We start from the raw sequence: 13994 nt of genomic DNA on the forward strand, positions 1-13994 counted from the left end.
TAACAAACTCCTCCAAGCTAAAGGAGCATGTTCTAACACAATACAAGGAAGCTAAGAACCTTGAAAAAAGGTTAGAGGAGTTGCTAACTAGAATAACCAGTTTAGAGAAGAACATAAATGACCTGATGGAGCTGCAAAACACACGATGAGAACTTCATGAAGCATACAAAAATATCAATAGCCAAATCGATCAAGTGGAAGAAAGGATATAAGAGATTGAAGATTAACTTAATGAAATAAAGTTTCAAAACAAGATTAGAGAAAAAGGAATGAACAAAGTCTCCAAGAAATATGGGACTATGTGAAAAGACCAAATGTACATTTGATTGGTGTACCTGAAAGTGACGGGGAGAATGGAACCAAGTTGGAAAACACTCTTTGGGATATTATCCAGGAGCACTTCCCCAACCTAGCAAGACAGGGCAACATTCAAATTCAGGAAATACCACAAAGATACTATTCAAAAAGAGCAACACCAAGACACATAATTGTCAGATTCAGCAAGGTTGAAATGAAGGAAAAAATGTTAAAGGCAGCCAGAGAGAAAGGTCAGCTTACCCACAAAGGGAGGCCCATTAGACTAACAGATCTCTTGGCAGAAACCCTACAAGCGAGAAGAGGCTGGGGGCCAATATTCAACATTCTTAAATAATTTTCAACCTAGAATTTCATAACCAGCCAAACTAAGCTTCATAAGTGAAAGAGAAATAAAATTCTTTACAGACAAGCAAATGCTGAGAGATTTTGTCACCACCAGACCTGCCTTACTAGAGCTCCTGAAGGAAGCACTGAACTTGGAAAGAAACAATTGGTACCAGCCACTGCAGAAACATAACAACTTGTAAAGACCATCGACACTATGAAGAAACCGCATCAACTAATGGGCAAAATAACCAGCTAGGATCATAATGACAGGATCAAATTCACACATAAAAATATTAACCTTACATGTAAATGTTCTAAATGCCCCAATTAAAAGACACAGACTGGCAAATTGGATAGAGTCAAGACCCATCAGTGTGCTGTATTCAGGAGATCCATCTCACATACAGAGACACACAATAGCTCAAAATAAAGGGATGGAGGAAGATTTACCATGCAAATGGAAAGCAAAATAAGCAGGGGTTGCAATCCTAGTCTCTGATAAAACAGACTTTAAACAAACAAGGATCAAAAGAGACAAAGACGGGCATTACATAATGGTAAAGGGATCAATGCAACAAGAAGAGCTAACTATCCTAAATATATATGCACCCAATACAAGAGCACCCAGATTCATAAAGCAAGTTCTGAGAGACCTACAAAAAGACTTAGACTCCCACACAATAATAATGGGAGACTTTACCCCACTGTCAATATTAGACAGATCAAGGAGACAGAAAATTAACAAGGATATTCGGGAGTTGAACTCAGCTCTGGACCAAGAGGACCTAATAGACATCTACAGAACTCTCCACCCCAAATCAACAGAATATGCATTCTTCTCGGCACCACATTGCATTTATTCTAAAATTGACCACATAATTGGAAGTAAAATACTCCTCAGCGAAAGCAAAAAATGGAAATCATAAACAGTCTCTCAGACCACAGTGCAACGAAATTAGAACTTAGGATTAAGAAGCTCACTCAAAACCGCACAACTACATGGAAACTGAACAACTGCTCCTGAATGACTACTGGGTAAAAAATGAAATTAAGGCAGAAATAAAGATGTTCTTTGAAACCAATCAAAGACACAATGTACACAATTTCTGGGACACATTTAAAGCAGTGTGTAGAGGGAAATTTAGCACTAAATGCCCACAGGAGAAAGCAGGAAAGATATAAAATCAACACCCTAACATCACAAAAGAACTAGAGAAGCAAGAGCAAACTAATTAAAAAGCTAGCAGAAGACAAGAAATAACTAAGATCAGGTCAGAACTGAAGAAGACAGAGACACAAAAAATTCCTTCAAAAAAATCAGTGAATCCAGGAGCTGGTTTTTTGAAAAGATTGACAAAATAGTTAGACTGCTAGCCAGACTAATAAAGACAAGAGAGAAGAATCAAATAGATGTAATAAAAAATGATAAAGGGGATATCACCATCGATTCCACAGAAATACAAACTAACATCAAAGAATACTATAACACCCCTATGCAAATTAGCTAGAAAAATCAAGAGAAATGGACAAATTCCTGAACACATACAACCTCCCAAGTCTAAACCAGGAAGAAGTCGAATCCCTGAATAGACGAATAACAAGTTCTGAAATTGAGGGAACAATTAATAGCCTACCAACCAAAAGAAGCCCAGGACCAGACGGATTCACAACCTAATTCTACCAGAGGTACAAACAGGAGCTGGTACCAATCCTTATGACACTATTCCAAACGAGAAAAAGGGAGACTCCTCCCTAACTCATTTTATTAGGCCAGCATCATCCTGATACCAAAACCTGGCAGAAACACAACAAAAAAAGAAAATTTCAGGCCAATATCTATGATAACATTAACACGAAAATCCTCAATAAAATATTGACAAACCAAATCCAGCAGCACATCAAAAAGCTTATCCACCATGATCAAGTCGGCTTCATCTCTGGGATGCAAGGCTGATTCAACATATGAAAATCAATAAATGTAATCCATCACATAAACAGAACCAAAGACAAAAACCACATGATTATTTCAATAGATGCAGAAAAGACCTTTGACAAAATTCAACAGCCCTTCATGCTAAAAACTCTCAACAAACTAGGTATTGATGGAACGTATCTCAAAATAATAAGAGGTATTTATGACACACCCACAGTCAATATCATACTGAAAGAGCAAAAACTGGAAGCATTCCCTTTGAAAACTGGCACAAGACAAGGATGCCCTCTCTCACTACTCCCACTCAACATAGTATTAGAAGTTCGGGCCAGGGCAATCAGGCAAGAGAAAGAAATAAAGGGTATTCAAATAGAAAAAGAGGAAATCAAATTGTCTCTTTTTGCAGATGACATGACTGTATATTTAGAAAACCCCATTGTCTCAGTTCAAAACCTCCTTAAGCTGATAAGCAACTTCAGCAAAGTCTCAGGATACAAAATCAATGTGCAAAATCCAAGCATTCCTATACACCAACAACAGACAGAGAGCCAAATCATGAGTGAACTCCCATTCACAATTGCTACAAAGAGAATAAAATAACTAGGAATAAAACTTACAAGGGATCTGAAGGACTGCTTCAAGGAGAACTACAAACCACCACTCAAGAAAATAAGAGAGGACACAAACAAATGGAAAACCATTCCATGCTCATGGATGGGAAGAAATCAATGTTGTGAAAATGATCATACGACCCAAAGTAATTTATAGATTCAATGCTATTCCCATCAAGCTACCACTGACTTTCTTCACAGAATTGGGGGAAAAAATTACTTTTAATTTCATATGGAACCAAAAAAGAGCTCGTATAGCCAAGACAATCCTAAGCAAAAACTACAAAGCTGAAGGCATCATGCTATCTGGCTTCAACCTATACTACAAGGCTACAGTAACCAAAACAGCATAGTACTGGTACCAAAAGAGATACATAGACCACTGGAACAAAACAGAGGCCTCAGAAATAACACTGCACATCTACAACCATCTGATCTTTGACAAAATTGACAAAAACAAGCAATGGGGAAAGGATTCCCTATTTAATAAATGGTGTTGGGAAAACAAGCTAGCCATATGCAGAAAATTGAAACTGAACCCCTTCCTTACACCTTACAAAAATTAACTCAAGATGGATTAGACTCAAACATAAGACCTAAAACCATAAAAAACCCTAGAAGAGAACCTAGGCAATACCATTCAGGACATAGGCATGGGCAAAGACTTCATGACTAAAACACCAACGATGGCAACAGAAGTCAAAATTGACAAATGGGATCTAATTAAAGAACTTCTGCACAGCAAAAGAAACTATCATGAGAGTGAACAAGCAACCTACAGAATGGGAGAAAATTTTTGCAATCTATCCATCTGACAAAGGGCTAATATCCAGAATCTACAAAGAACTTAAATTTACAAGAAAAAAAACAGCCCCATCAAAAAGTGGGTGAAAGATATGAACAGACACTCCTCAAAAGAAAACATTTATGCAGCCAACAAACATATGAAAGAAAGCTCATCATCACTGGTCATTAGAGAAATGCAAAGCACAACCACAATGAGATACCGTCACATGCCAGTTAGAATGGTGATCATTGAAAAGTCAGGAAACAACAGATGCTGGAGAGGATGTGGAGAAATAGGAACACTTTTACATTATTGGTGGGAGTGTAAATTAGTTCAACCATTGTGGAAGACATTGTGGCAATTCCTCAAGGATCTAGAACCAGAAATACCATTTTAGCTAGCAATCCCATTACTGGATATATAACCAAAGGATTATAAATCATGCTACTATAAAGATACATGCACATGTATGTTTACTGCAGCACTATTAACCACAGCAAAGACTTGGAACCAATCCAAATGCCCATCAGTGTTAGACTGGATAAAGAAAATGTAGCACATATACACCATGGAATACTATTAGCAGTCCTGAAAAAGGATGAGTTCATGTCCTTTGCAGGGACATGGATGAAGCTAGAAACCATCATTCTCAGCAAACTAATGCAAAAACAGAAAAACAAACACTGCATGTTCTCACTCATAAGTGAGAGTTGAAGAATGAGATCACATGGACACAGGGAGGGGAACATCACACACCAGGACCTGTTGGGGGGGTGTGGGGGGCTAGGGGAGGGATAGCATTAAGAGAAATAGCTAATGTAGATGACAGGTTGATGGGTGCAGCAAACAATTATGGCACGTGTATACCTATGTAACAAAACTGCACATTCTGCACATGTACCCCAGAACTTAAAGTACAATAATAATAATAAATAAGTGGAGTGTTTAAAAAAGAAAAGAAAAGAAACCTCCCTCATCTCAGCCCAAAAACTTCTTAAGCTAATAAGCAACCTCAGCAAAATCTCGATATAGAAAACCGATGTGCAAAATTTGCTATCCTTCCTATACACCAACAACAGGCAAACAGAGAGCTAAACCTCGAATGAACTTTCATTCACAACTCACAAAAAGAATGAATACCTAGGAATAGCTAACAAGGGAATGAAGGACCTCTTCAAGGAAAACTACAAACCACTGCTCAAAGAAATCCGAGAAAGACACAAACAAATAGAAACACATTCCATGCTCATGGATACGAGGAATCAATAGCATGCATATGACCATATGGTCATATGCCCAAAAGCAATTTATAGATTCAGTGCTATTCCCACTAAACTCCATTGACATTCTTCACAGAATTAGAAAACACTATTTTAAAATGCATATGGAATCGAAAAGAGCCCAAAAAGCCAAGACAATCCTAAGCAAAAAGAATAAAGCTGGAGGCATCACACTACTCAACTTCAAACGATACTACAAGGATACAGCAACCAAAACAGCATGGTATTGGTACAAGAACAGACACATACACCAACAGTACAGAATAAAGAGCCCAGAAATAGGACCATACACCTACAACCATCTGATCTTCAACAAACTTGACAAAAACAAGCAAGGGGAAAAGGATTCCTTATTTAATAAATAGTGCTGGGACAACTGGCTAGCCATATGCAGAAAATTGAAACTGAACCCCTTCCTTACACCATATATAAAATCAACTCAAGATGAATTAAAGACTTAAATGTAAATCCCCAAACTATAAAAACCCTGTAAGAAAACCTAGGCATTACCATTTATGACATAAACATGGTCAAAGATCTGATGACGAAGATGCCAATAGCAATTGCAACAGAAACAAAATTTGACAAATGGGATCTAATTAAAGAGCTTCTGCCTAGCAAAATAAACTATCCACAGAGTAACCAGACAACCTATGGAATGGGAGAAGATTTTTGGCAATTGGTGGATCTGACAAAGGTCTAATATCCAGCATCTATAAGGAACTTAAATTTAGAAAAAAATAAACAACCACATTAAAAAGTAAGCAAAGGACATGAACAGACACTTCTCAAAAGAAGACATAAATGTGGCCAGCACACATATGAAAAAAAACTCAACATCACTGATCATTAGAGAAATGCATATCAAAACCACAATGAGATACCATCTTACACCAGTTAGAATGGTTACTATTATAAAGTCAAAAAACAACAGATGCTGGCAAGATTGTGGAGAAAAAGGAATACTTTTATACTGTTGATGGGAGTTTAAATTAGTTCAACCAATGTGGCAATTTATCAAAGACCTAGAGGCAGAAATACCATTTGACCCAGCAGTCCCATTACTGGGCATATACCCAAAGGAATGTAAATGGCTCTATTATAAAGACACATGCATACATATATTAAATATATATTTAGCCAACTTGTCATCATATCCCCACAGGACCTCCAAGTACAATTGACAGTGGGGAAAGGGCATAATAATTAAGACTAAATGCTGTGTATACATCCCAGATAATTTGGGAAATGTCTTGATGGCCCTGCAAGACATGTACCAACAAATCAAAGCTATGTCTGACCCCACATTGTTGCTAGATCAATGGTTAATATCCTGGCTTGGTTTATTCTTGAAGAATGACAGCAGATTGTTATACTTGAACCAAGTAGTGACTCTAATTTCAGCTACTGTACCAGATGTGGTTTTATTGCTTGAGCAAATTAACACATCTCTTGGGAGCTGTATGCAGCTATTAATCTGGCAAATGCCTTTTTCTTCACACCTGTCCATAAAACCAACCATAAACAGTTTGCTTTCTGCTGGTAAGGCCAGCAATACACCTTCACTGTCCTACTTCAGGGTATATCAACCCTCCAGCATTGTGTCACAAATTGGTTCACAAGGGTCTTGATTGCCTTTCCCTTTCACAAGGTATCACACTGTTCCATTTCATTTATAATGTTATGCTGATTGGATCCAATGAGGAAGAAGTAGCAGCTACTCTAGACTTATTAAGAGATTTGCATGTAAGAGGGTAGGAAATAAAACCAACTAAAATTCTCGGTCCTTCTACCTCACTGAAATTTCCAGGGGTCCAGTGGTGTGGGGAATAGTAAGATATTACTTCTAAGGTAAAATATATATTCTTGCTTCTGGCCCCTCCTATAACCAAGAAGGAGGCACAATGCCTAGTGGACCTAGTTGGATTTTGGAGGCAACATATTACTCATTTGGGTGTGTTACTCTGTCTCATGTACAAAGTGACCCAAAAAGCTACTAGTTTTGAGTAGGGTACAGAATAGGAGAAGGCTCTCCAACAGGTCTAGGTTGTTGTACAGGCTGCTCTGCCATTTGGGCTATATGATCCAGCAGATCCAATGGTGCTTGAGGTCTCAGTGGAAAACAAGAATGCGGTTTGGAGTCTTTGGAAGTACCCTATATGTGAATTGAAGCTCAAGCCTTTATGATTTTACTGCAAGGTCCTACCATTATCCATAGATGGCTCTCCTTTTGAGAAACAGCTCTTCATGTGCTACTGGGCCTTAGTAGAAACTGAACCCTTGCCCATGAGCCACAAAGTTACCATGAAAACTAAGCTGTCTATCATGAACTGCATGTTATCTGACCCATTGAACTGTAAAAATTGGGCATGAACAGCAGCACTCCTTCATCAAATGGAAGTGGTATATAAGTGATCAGCCCTGAGCAGGTTCTGAAGGCATAAGTATGTTACATGAAGAGGTGGCCCAAATGCCCATGGTTCCTACTCCTGTTACATTGTCTTCTTTCTCCCAGCTTGCATCTATGGCCTCACAGGGGAGTACCCTACAATCAGTTGACAAAGGAAGAGAAACTCAGGCATGGTTTATAGATAATTCTGTAATATGCAGTCAGAGATCGAGGATATGCATAGGCTCAACAACATGGACCTCCATTCACCAAAGCCTTCCTGGCTATGACCACTGCTAAGTGCCCAATATGCCAGCAGCAGAGACCAACACTGAGTCCTCAATATGCCACCATCCTCAGGGGTTATCAATCAGCTACCTGGTGGCAGGTTAATTACATTGGATCATTTCCATCATGGAAGGGGCAGCATTTTGTCCTTAGTGGAATAGACACTTAGTTTGGAAATGGATTTGTCTTTCCTACATATAATGCTTCTGCCAAAATCACCAACTACTGACTTGTAGAATGCCTTATCCACAGTCATGGTATTCCACAAAGCACTGCTACTGACCAAGAAAATCATTTCACAAGCCAAAGAAGTATGTCAGTGGGCTAATGTTCATAGAATTCACTGGTCTTACCATGTTCTTCAACATCCTGAAGCAACTGGCTTGATAGAATGGTGGGATGGTCATTTGAAGATACAGTTACACTGACAGCTAAGTGACAGTATCTTGCAGGGCCAGGGCAAGGTTCTCAAGAAGGGTATAGATGTTCTGAATCAGTGATAGTTTCTCTTATTGGAAAAATTTATAGGTCTAGGAATCAAAGGGTAGAAATGGAAATGGCACCACTCCACATTACCCTTAGTGACCCACTAGCAAAATTTTTACTTTCTGTTCCTGTGACTTTATGCTCTGTTGACTTAGAGGTCTTAGTTCCAGAGGGAAGGATACTTCCACCGGGAGATACAACTATGATTTCATTGACCTGAAAGTTAAGATTACAATCCAGCTGCTTTGGGCTCCTCATGCCTCTGAGTCAACAGACCAAGAAGGAAGTTATGGTATTGCCTAGGTTGACTGATCCAGACTGCCAAGGGGAAATTGGACTACTACTCCGAAATGGAGGTAGGGAACAGTACCTCTGGAATACAGAAGATCTCTCAGGGTGTCTCTTAGTACTACAATGCTGATACGGTTTTGCTGTGTCCCCACCGAAATCTCATCTTGAATTCCCACATGTTATGGGAGGGACCCAGTGGGAGGTAAGTGAATCATGGGGGCAAGTCTTTCCCATGCTTTTCTCATGATAGTGAATAAGTTTCATGAGATCTGATGATTTTGAAAAGAATTCTGCTGCATAAGCTCTCTCTGTTTGCCTGCTGCCATCCATGTAAGATGTGACTTGCTCCTCCTTGCCTTCTGCCATGATTGTGAGGCTTCCCCAGCCACATGGAACTGTAAGTCCAATTAAACCTCTTTCTTTTGTAAATTGCCCGGTCTCAAGCATGTCTTTATCAGCAGCATGAAAACAGACTAATACAGTAAATTAGTACCCGTAGAGTGGGGCATTGCCAAAAAGTAGCTTCCACCAAAAATGTGGAAGCTACTTTAGAACTGGGTAACAAGCAGAGGTTGGAACAGTTTGGAGGACTCAGAAGAAGACAGGAAAATGTGGGAAAGCTTGGGACTCCCTAGAGACTTGTTGAATGGCTTTGACCAAAATTCTGATAGTGATATGGACAATGAAATCCAGGCTGAGGTGATCTCACATGGAGATGAACTTGTTGAGAACTGGAGCAAAGGTGACTCTTGTTATGTTTTAGCAAAAAGACTGGTGGCATTTTGCCCCTGTCCTAGAGACTGGTAGAACTTCGAACTTGAGAGAGATGATTTAGGGTGTCTGATGGAAGAAATTTCTAAGCAGCAAAGCATTCAAGAGGTGACTTGGGTACTGTTAAAGGCATTCAATTTTAAAAGGGAAACAGAGCATAAAAGTTCTAAAAATGTGCAGCCTAACAATGCGATAGAAAAGAAAATCTCATTTTCTGAGGAGAAATTCAAGCCAGCTGCAGAGATTTGCATAATTAATGAGGAGCCAAATGTTTATTCCCAAGATAATGGGGAAAATGTCTCCAGAGAGTGTTAGAGGTCTTCATAACAGCCCCTTCCATCCCAGGCCCAGAGGCCTAGGAGGAAAAACCAGGGTTCCCATGCTGTGTGCAGCCTAGGGACTTGGTGCCCTGCATTCCAGCCACTCCAGCCATGGCAGAAAGTGGCCAATGTAGAGCTCAGGATGTGACTTCAGAGGCTGTAAGCCCCAAGCCTTGGCACAGCTATCCAAATAATGCAAATTGGGGGAAACCCTTTTCTTTCCCACCTATTCCTATTTTATAAGATTGTTAGAAGAATTAAGTTTGTTGAAGTACAGTATTAATTGGAGGGGAAATCTATAGGAGAAGAGGCATCAGGTTTCCTTAGTAGAATAAAATGAGTTGTAAACTCAAGTCAAACAAAAATGGAATAGACTATAGAGGAGCAGACCAAACTAATGGAGAGGGTAATTATACAAGTTATGCATTCTTAGAGCACAAAAATGAAGTCAAGAACACATCAGGAGCCTGACCAAGTGTATTTAGTCTCAGTAAAGCGTGCCCTGCACTTAAACCCCTTCTGGTCATGCTACCAATGGTTCCTATCTAACGGTATTGCTATTACAATAACAAAACCCTTATGCGGATACAGAGGACAAATAATAGAAATAGAGCTACACAAGGTTTATGAAACTTCTTGGAGAAAATTCTGGAATGGTTTTCTGAAAAGGATTTGTGAGGTACACACAAATGAATTCATGAAGGAAAGAATTTGAGTTATTTATAAAGGGTGAAATTGAGTCTGCTTACTGGAGCAAACTGGGTGCAATAAAGCATCTTGGTCTTTCACTGGTAATCAGGGTAAGGAATCATACTTTTGCAACCTCATGACTTCTTACCTATTTTGCTCATTATCAGGAATGAGTGAATGAAGCCATAGCAAAAAAGGACAGGTGCTCACTCCCCTTGTTTGGGATCAGAGCCTTCACAGCAGCCCCGCCTCACACACAAAGTAGGGGCTCAGAAAATCAATCACCTTTGTCGTCCCTTGATCTCCTTCCACAAATAAAACACTCCTTCCCCTCAAATCCCCAGAGATTTTTGTACCATAATGGCACAAATACCACCACTAGTGGGATAACAAGATAACATTGGATCTACGTTTCTACCCTTCCTCTCCCCTTGCTCCTGAATGCCAACATCTGTTTCCAATCTCTTCCAGAATCTGTCCCCATTAAACTCAGCTGCCTACTCGCTATGTTTCATCATCTCTATTCAGCCAGTTTTAAACTTTGAAGCATCCTTTACTTATCTTCTCCAACATGGAGTCATCAAACTTGTAGCCACTTTCTTCAAAATAATGCACATATTTGTCTGTCTACATTTTCATAGCTACCACCATTACTGAAGCCCTGTCAGCATTTTGCTTCTTGATTTTCTATTAGGAGCTTAACTGATTCCTCTACTCCAATGCTGCCCTCACTCCAAATAGTCTACAACAGCATTGACAGGTAGTTCTTCCTAAAAAATTGCTTGACACATTCCACCTGCCCACCTCACACTATTTTTTTTTTTTTTTTTTTAAGTTGTAAACATCAGAATCCTTGCCCTAATCACCGAGGTCCTCCTCGCTCTGATCCCAGTCTTCCTATCCACACTCCATAACAGACCTCTAATGTCTTACATAAATCCTCTCTATATTAGTTTTCTATTGCTGTTGTAACAAGTTATAGCGAACCCAATGACTTAAAACAACACAAGTTTATCGTCTTACAGTTCTGTAGGTCAAATGTCCAACACAGTTCTTGTTGGGCTAAAATCAAGGTATCAGCAAGATTCTGCTCTTTTCAGAATTCTCTAGAAAAGAATCCATTTTCTTGCCTTTTCCAGCTTGTGGAAACCACTCACATTCCTTGGCTTGTGCCTCCTTTCCTCCATCTTCATAGCCAGCAACTTTACATCTCTCTGAGCGTTCTTCCGTGGTCACAGCTCCCTCCAGCTCTAACTCAGCTTCTCTGATTTTATGCCTCACTCATGTGATTAGATTGGGCCCACCTGGATAATGCAAGCTCATTTTCCAGACTCATCTCAAGGTCCTTAATCTGCAAAGGCCCTTTTGCCAAACACATAACATATTCACAGACAGACATAGGAGGGTGAGTGGTGGGTAGCATAATTTTGTCTACAACACTCCCCTTCCTTCAAACCTCTCTATGAATTTTCTAACCATGCCACTCTACTACCACCTTTGCTATGACTTCTTTCCATTTGACCATCTCCTACCACTTTATTTTTTCACCACACCAGGTTTTTCTGATCACATCCTTCTCTCAGTGGAATATATATCCAAGATCTAATGTCTTATTATTATTCTCATTGTATACATGCACACACACTGACATGCACACATCCCCTGTGTGTTCAGCTCTTTATTTCCCTGGGATATTCCAGAGCAATTAATTCTACAATGATGAAGATGATGATGATAATGACACAGGCCTTTGATGGACTTTAAGAGAGAATCATTGCAAAGCTTCCACAGAAATAGGCTTAAAGGCAAATGACTTCTATAGTATTTAATGGAATCAACTAATAATCATTTTTTTGTTTTAATATCTCTGTATTTAAATTTTTAACATAAATTTTCTTTAACCACTAATCAAGATTCTACTTTAGGACAAAATCTGAGAGCATTTCTGTTTTCTAACAAATTGTCTACTAGCTTTTAAACACATGATGCTTTAATAAAGATTAGTGCTGTGCTGCAAATAAACAGGAGTCGTATAATCTCACCAGGTGTAATAAATGTGGAAAGACTAAGGAAGAAAAACACAAAGTCAAATTCATAACTGTCCTGGAGCCTTAAACTGCTCATGGGGAAAACCATTACCCAGGGTGAGTGTCACAGTGGCATAATGCCTGAGTGGGAAGGGAAAGTTGATTTCCCTACTCATGTAGTTATGCTGCTAACTTGTTAGATGCTAAAACAATTTCTGTATTGTATTTGTCCCTAATAAATATGAAACAATTTAGGCCCTACAGAAAGCAGACTACACATATTCCCATCCTGCCAGGTCACTAAGCTGAACTTCTTCCCTAAGAAGGACATAATTAAACTCCATGAAAATAATCTTCCTCAGAATAATAAGATAGAGGGCTGGTGTATATTCAGTAGGTCTGAGTTGATGTACTACTGCACTGCTGGCCAAAGATATCAATATCTTTAATGATGTGACATTCCTCCAAGAGTTCAAGAATGAAGAAGGATGTGAACAATGAATAGATTAAGATGCAGCTGCATTTATTACCATCACAAGTCAATTAGAGTATGTTTGGATATTTGGAAAATAATAATCCCATTAATCTTTGAAAGTACATTAGTGTCAATAGAAATAACAAAGACTGAGAGATCTTGGAGACATCAAACAATAGAATAAACAATTGTAAATCTCTTGGATGCCTTGACAATACACAGGAAATGAGCTACATGTCTTCCACAGGTCTCTCAATACAGGGCTCACTCCTGCAAAGTATAAAACTAGTTTTTCAAGCAGACAGAGGGAACACACCAAGATTGCTGATCTTGAAAAGTTTACTGTGTGGCAGAAAAGATCAGACATGTACATATAACCAAATGTGAATATATGAAATAAAAATGTTATGAAGTGTGAAGAGAGCACAGAGAAGGTACAAATTTCTTTCACCAGGGATCTGGAGCACATTTTTTGAAAAATATAGCTTTCAAGTTGTATCTTAAGAAATAAGTGGAATTTAGGGAGAATAGGATGTAAGAAAGGGAATTTAAAAACTGATTCTGGCCTGGTGTGGTGGCTCACACCTGTAATTTCAGCACTTTAGGAGGCTGAAGCAGGTGGACTGCTTGAGTTCAATACCAGCCTGGACAAGATGGCGAAATGCTATCTCTACAAAATACAAGAAAAAAATTAGGCAGGTATGGTGGCATGTGCTTGCAGTCTCAGCAACCTGGGAGGCCGAGGTGGGAGGATGGCTTGAGCCCAGGAGGTTGAGGCTGCAGTGAGCCATGATTGTGCCACTGCACTCCAGCCTGGGTGACAGAGTGAGACCCTGTCTCAGAAAACAAATAAACAAATAAAAATAAAAATAAAAAATTGATTCTAAAATTTATATGGAAATGCAAAGGATGCCAAATAGTCAAAACAACAATAAACAGGAAGAACAACATTAGAAGACTTGGCCGGGTGTGGTGGCTCGTGCCTGTAATCCCAGAACTTT

The sequence above is a fragment of the Piliocolobus tephrosceles genome, chromosome 5, assembly GCF_002776525.5.
Source record: "Piliocolobus tephrosceles isolate RC106 chromosome 5, ASM277652v3, whole genome shotgun sequence".
NCBI lineage: Eukaryota > Metazoa > Chordata > Mammalia > Primates > Cercopithecidae > Piliocolobus > Piliocolobus tephrosceles.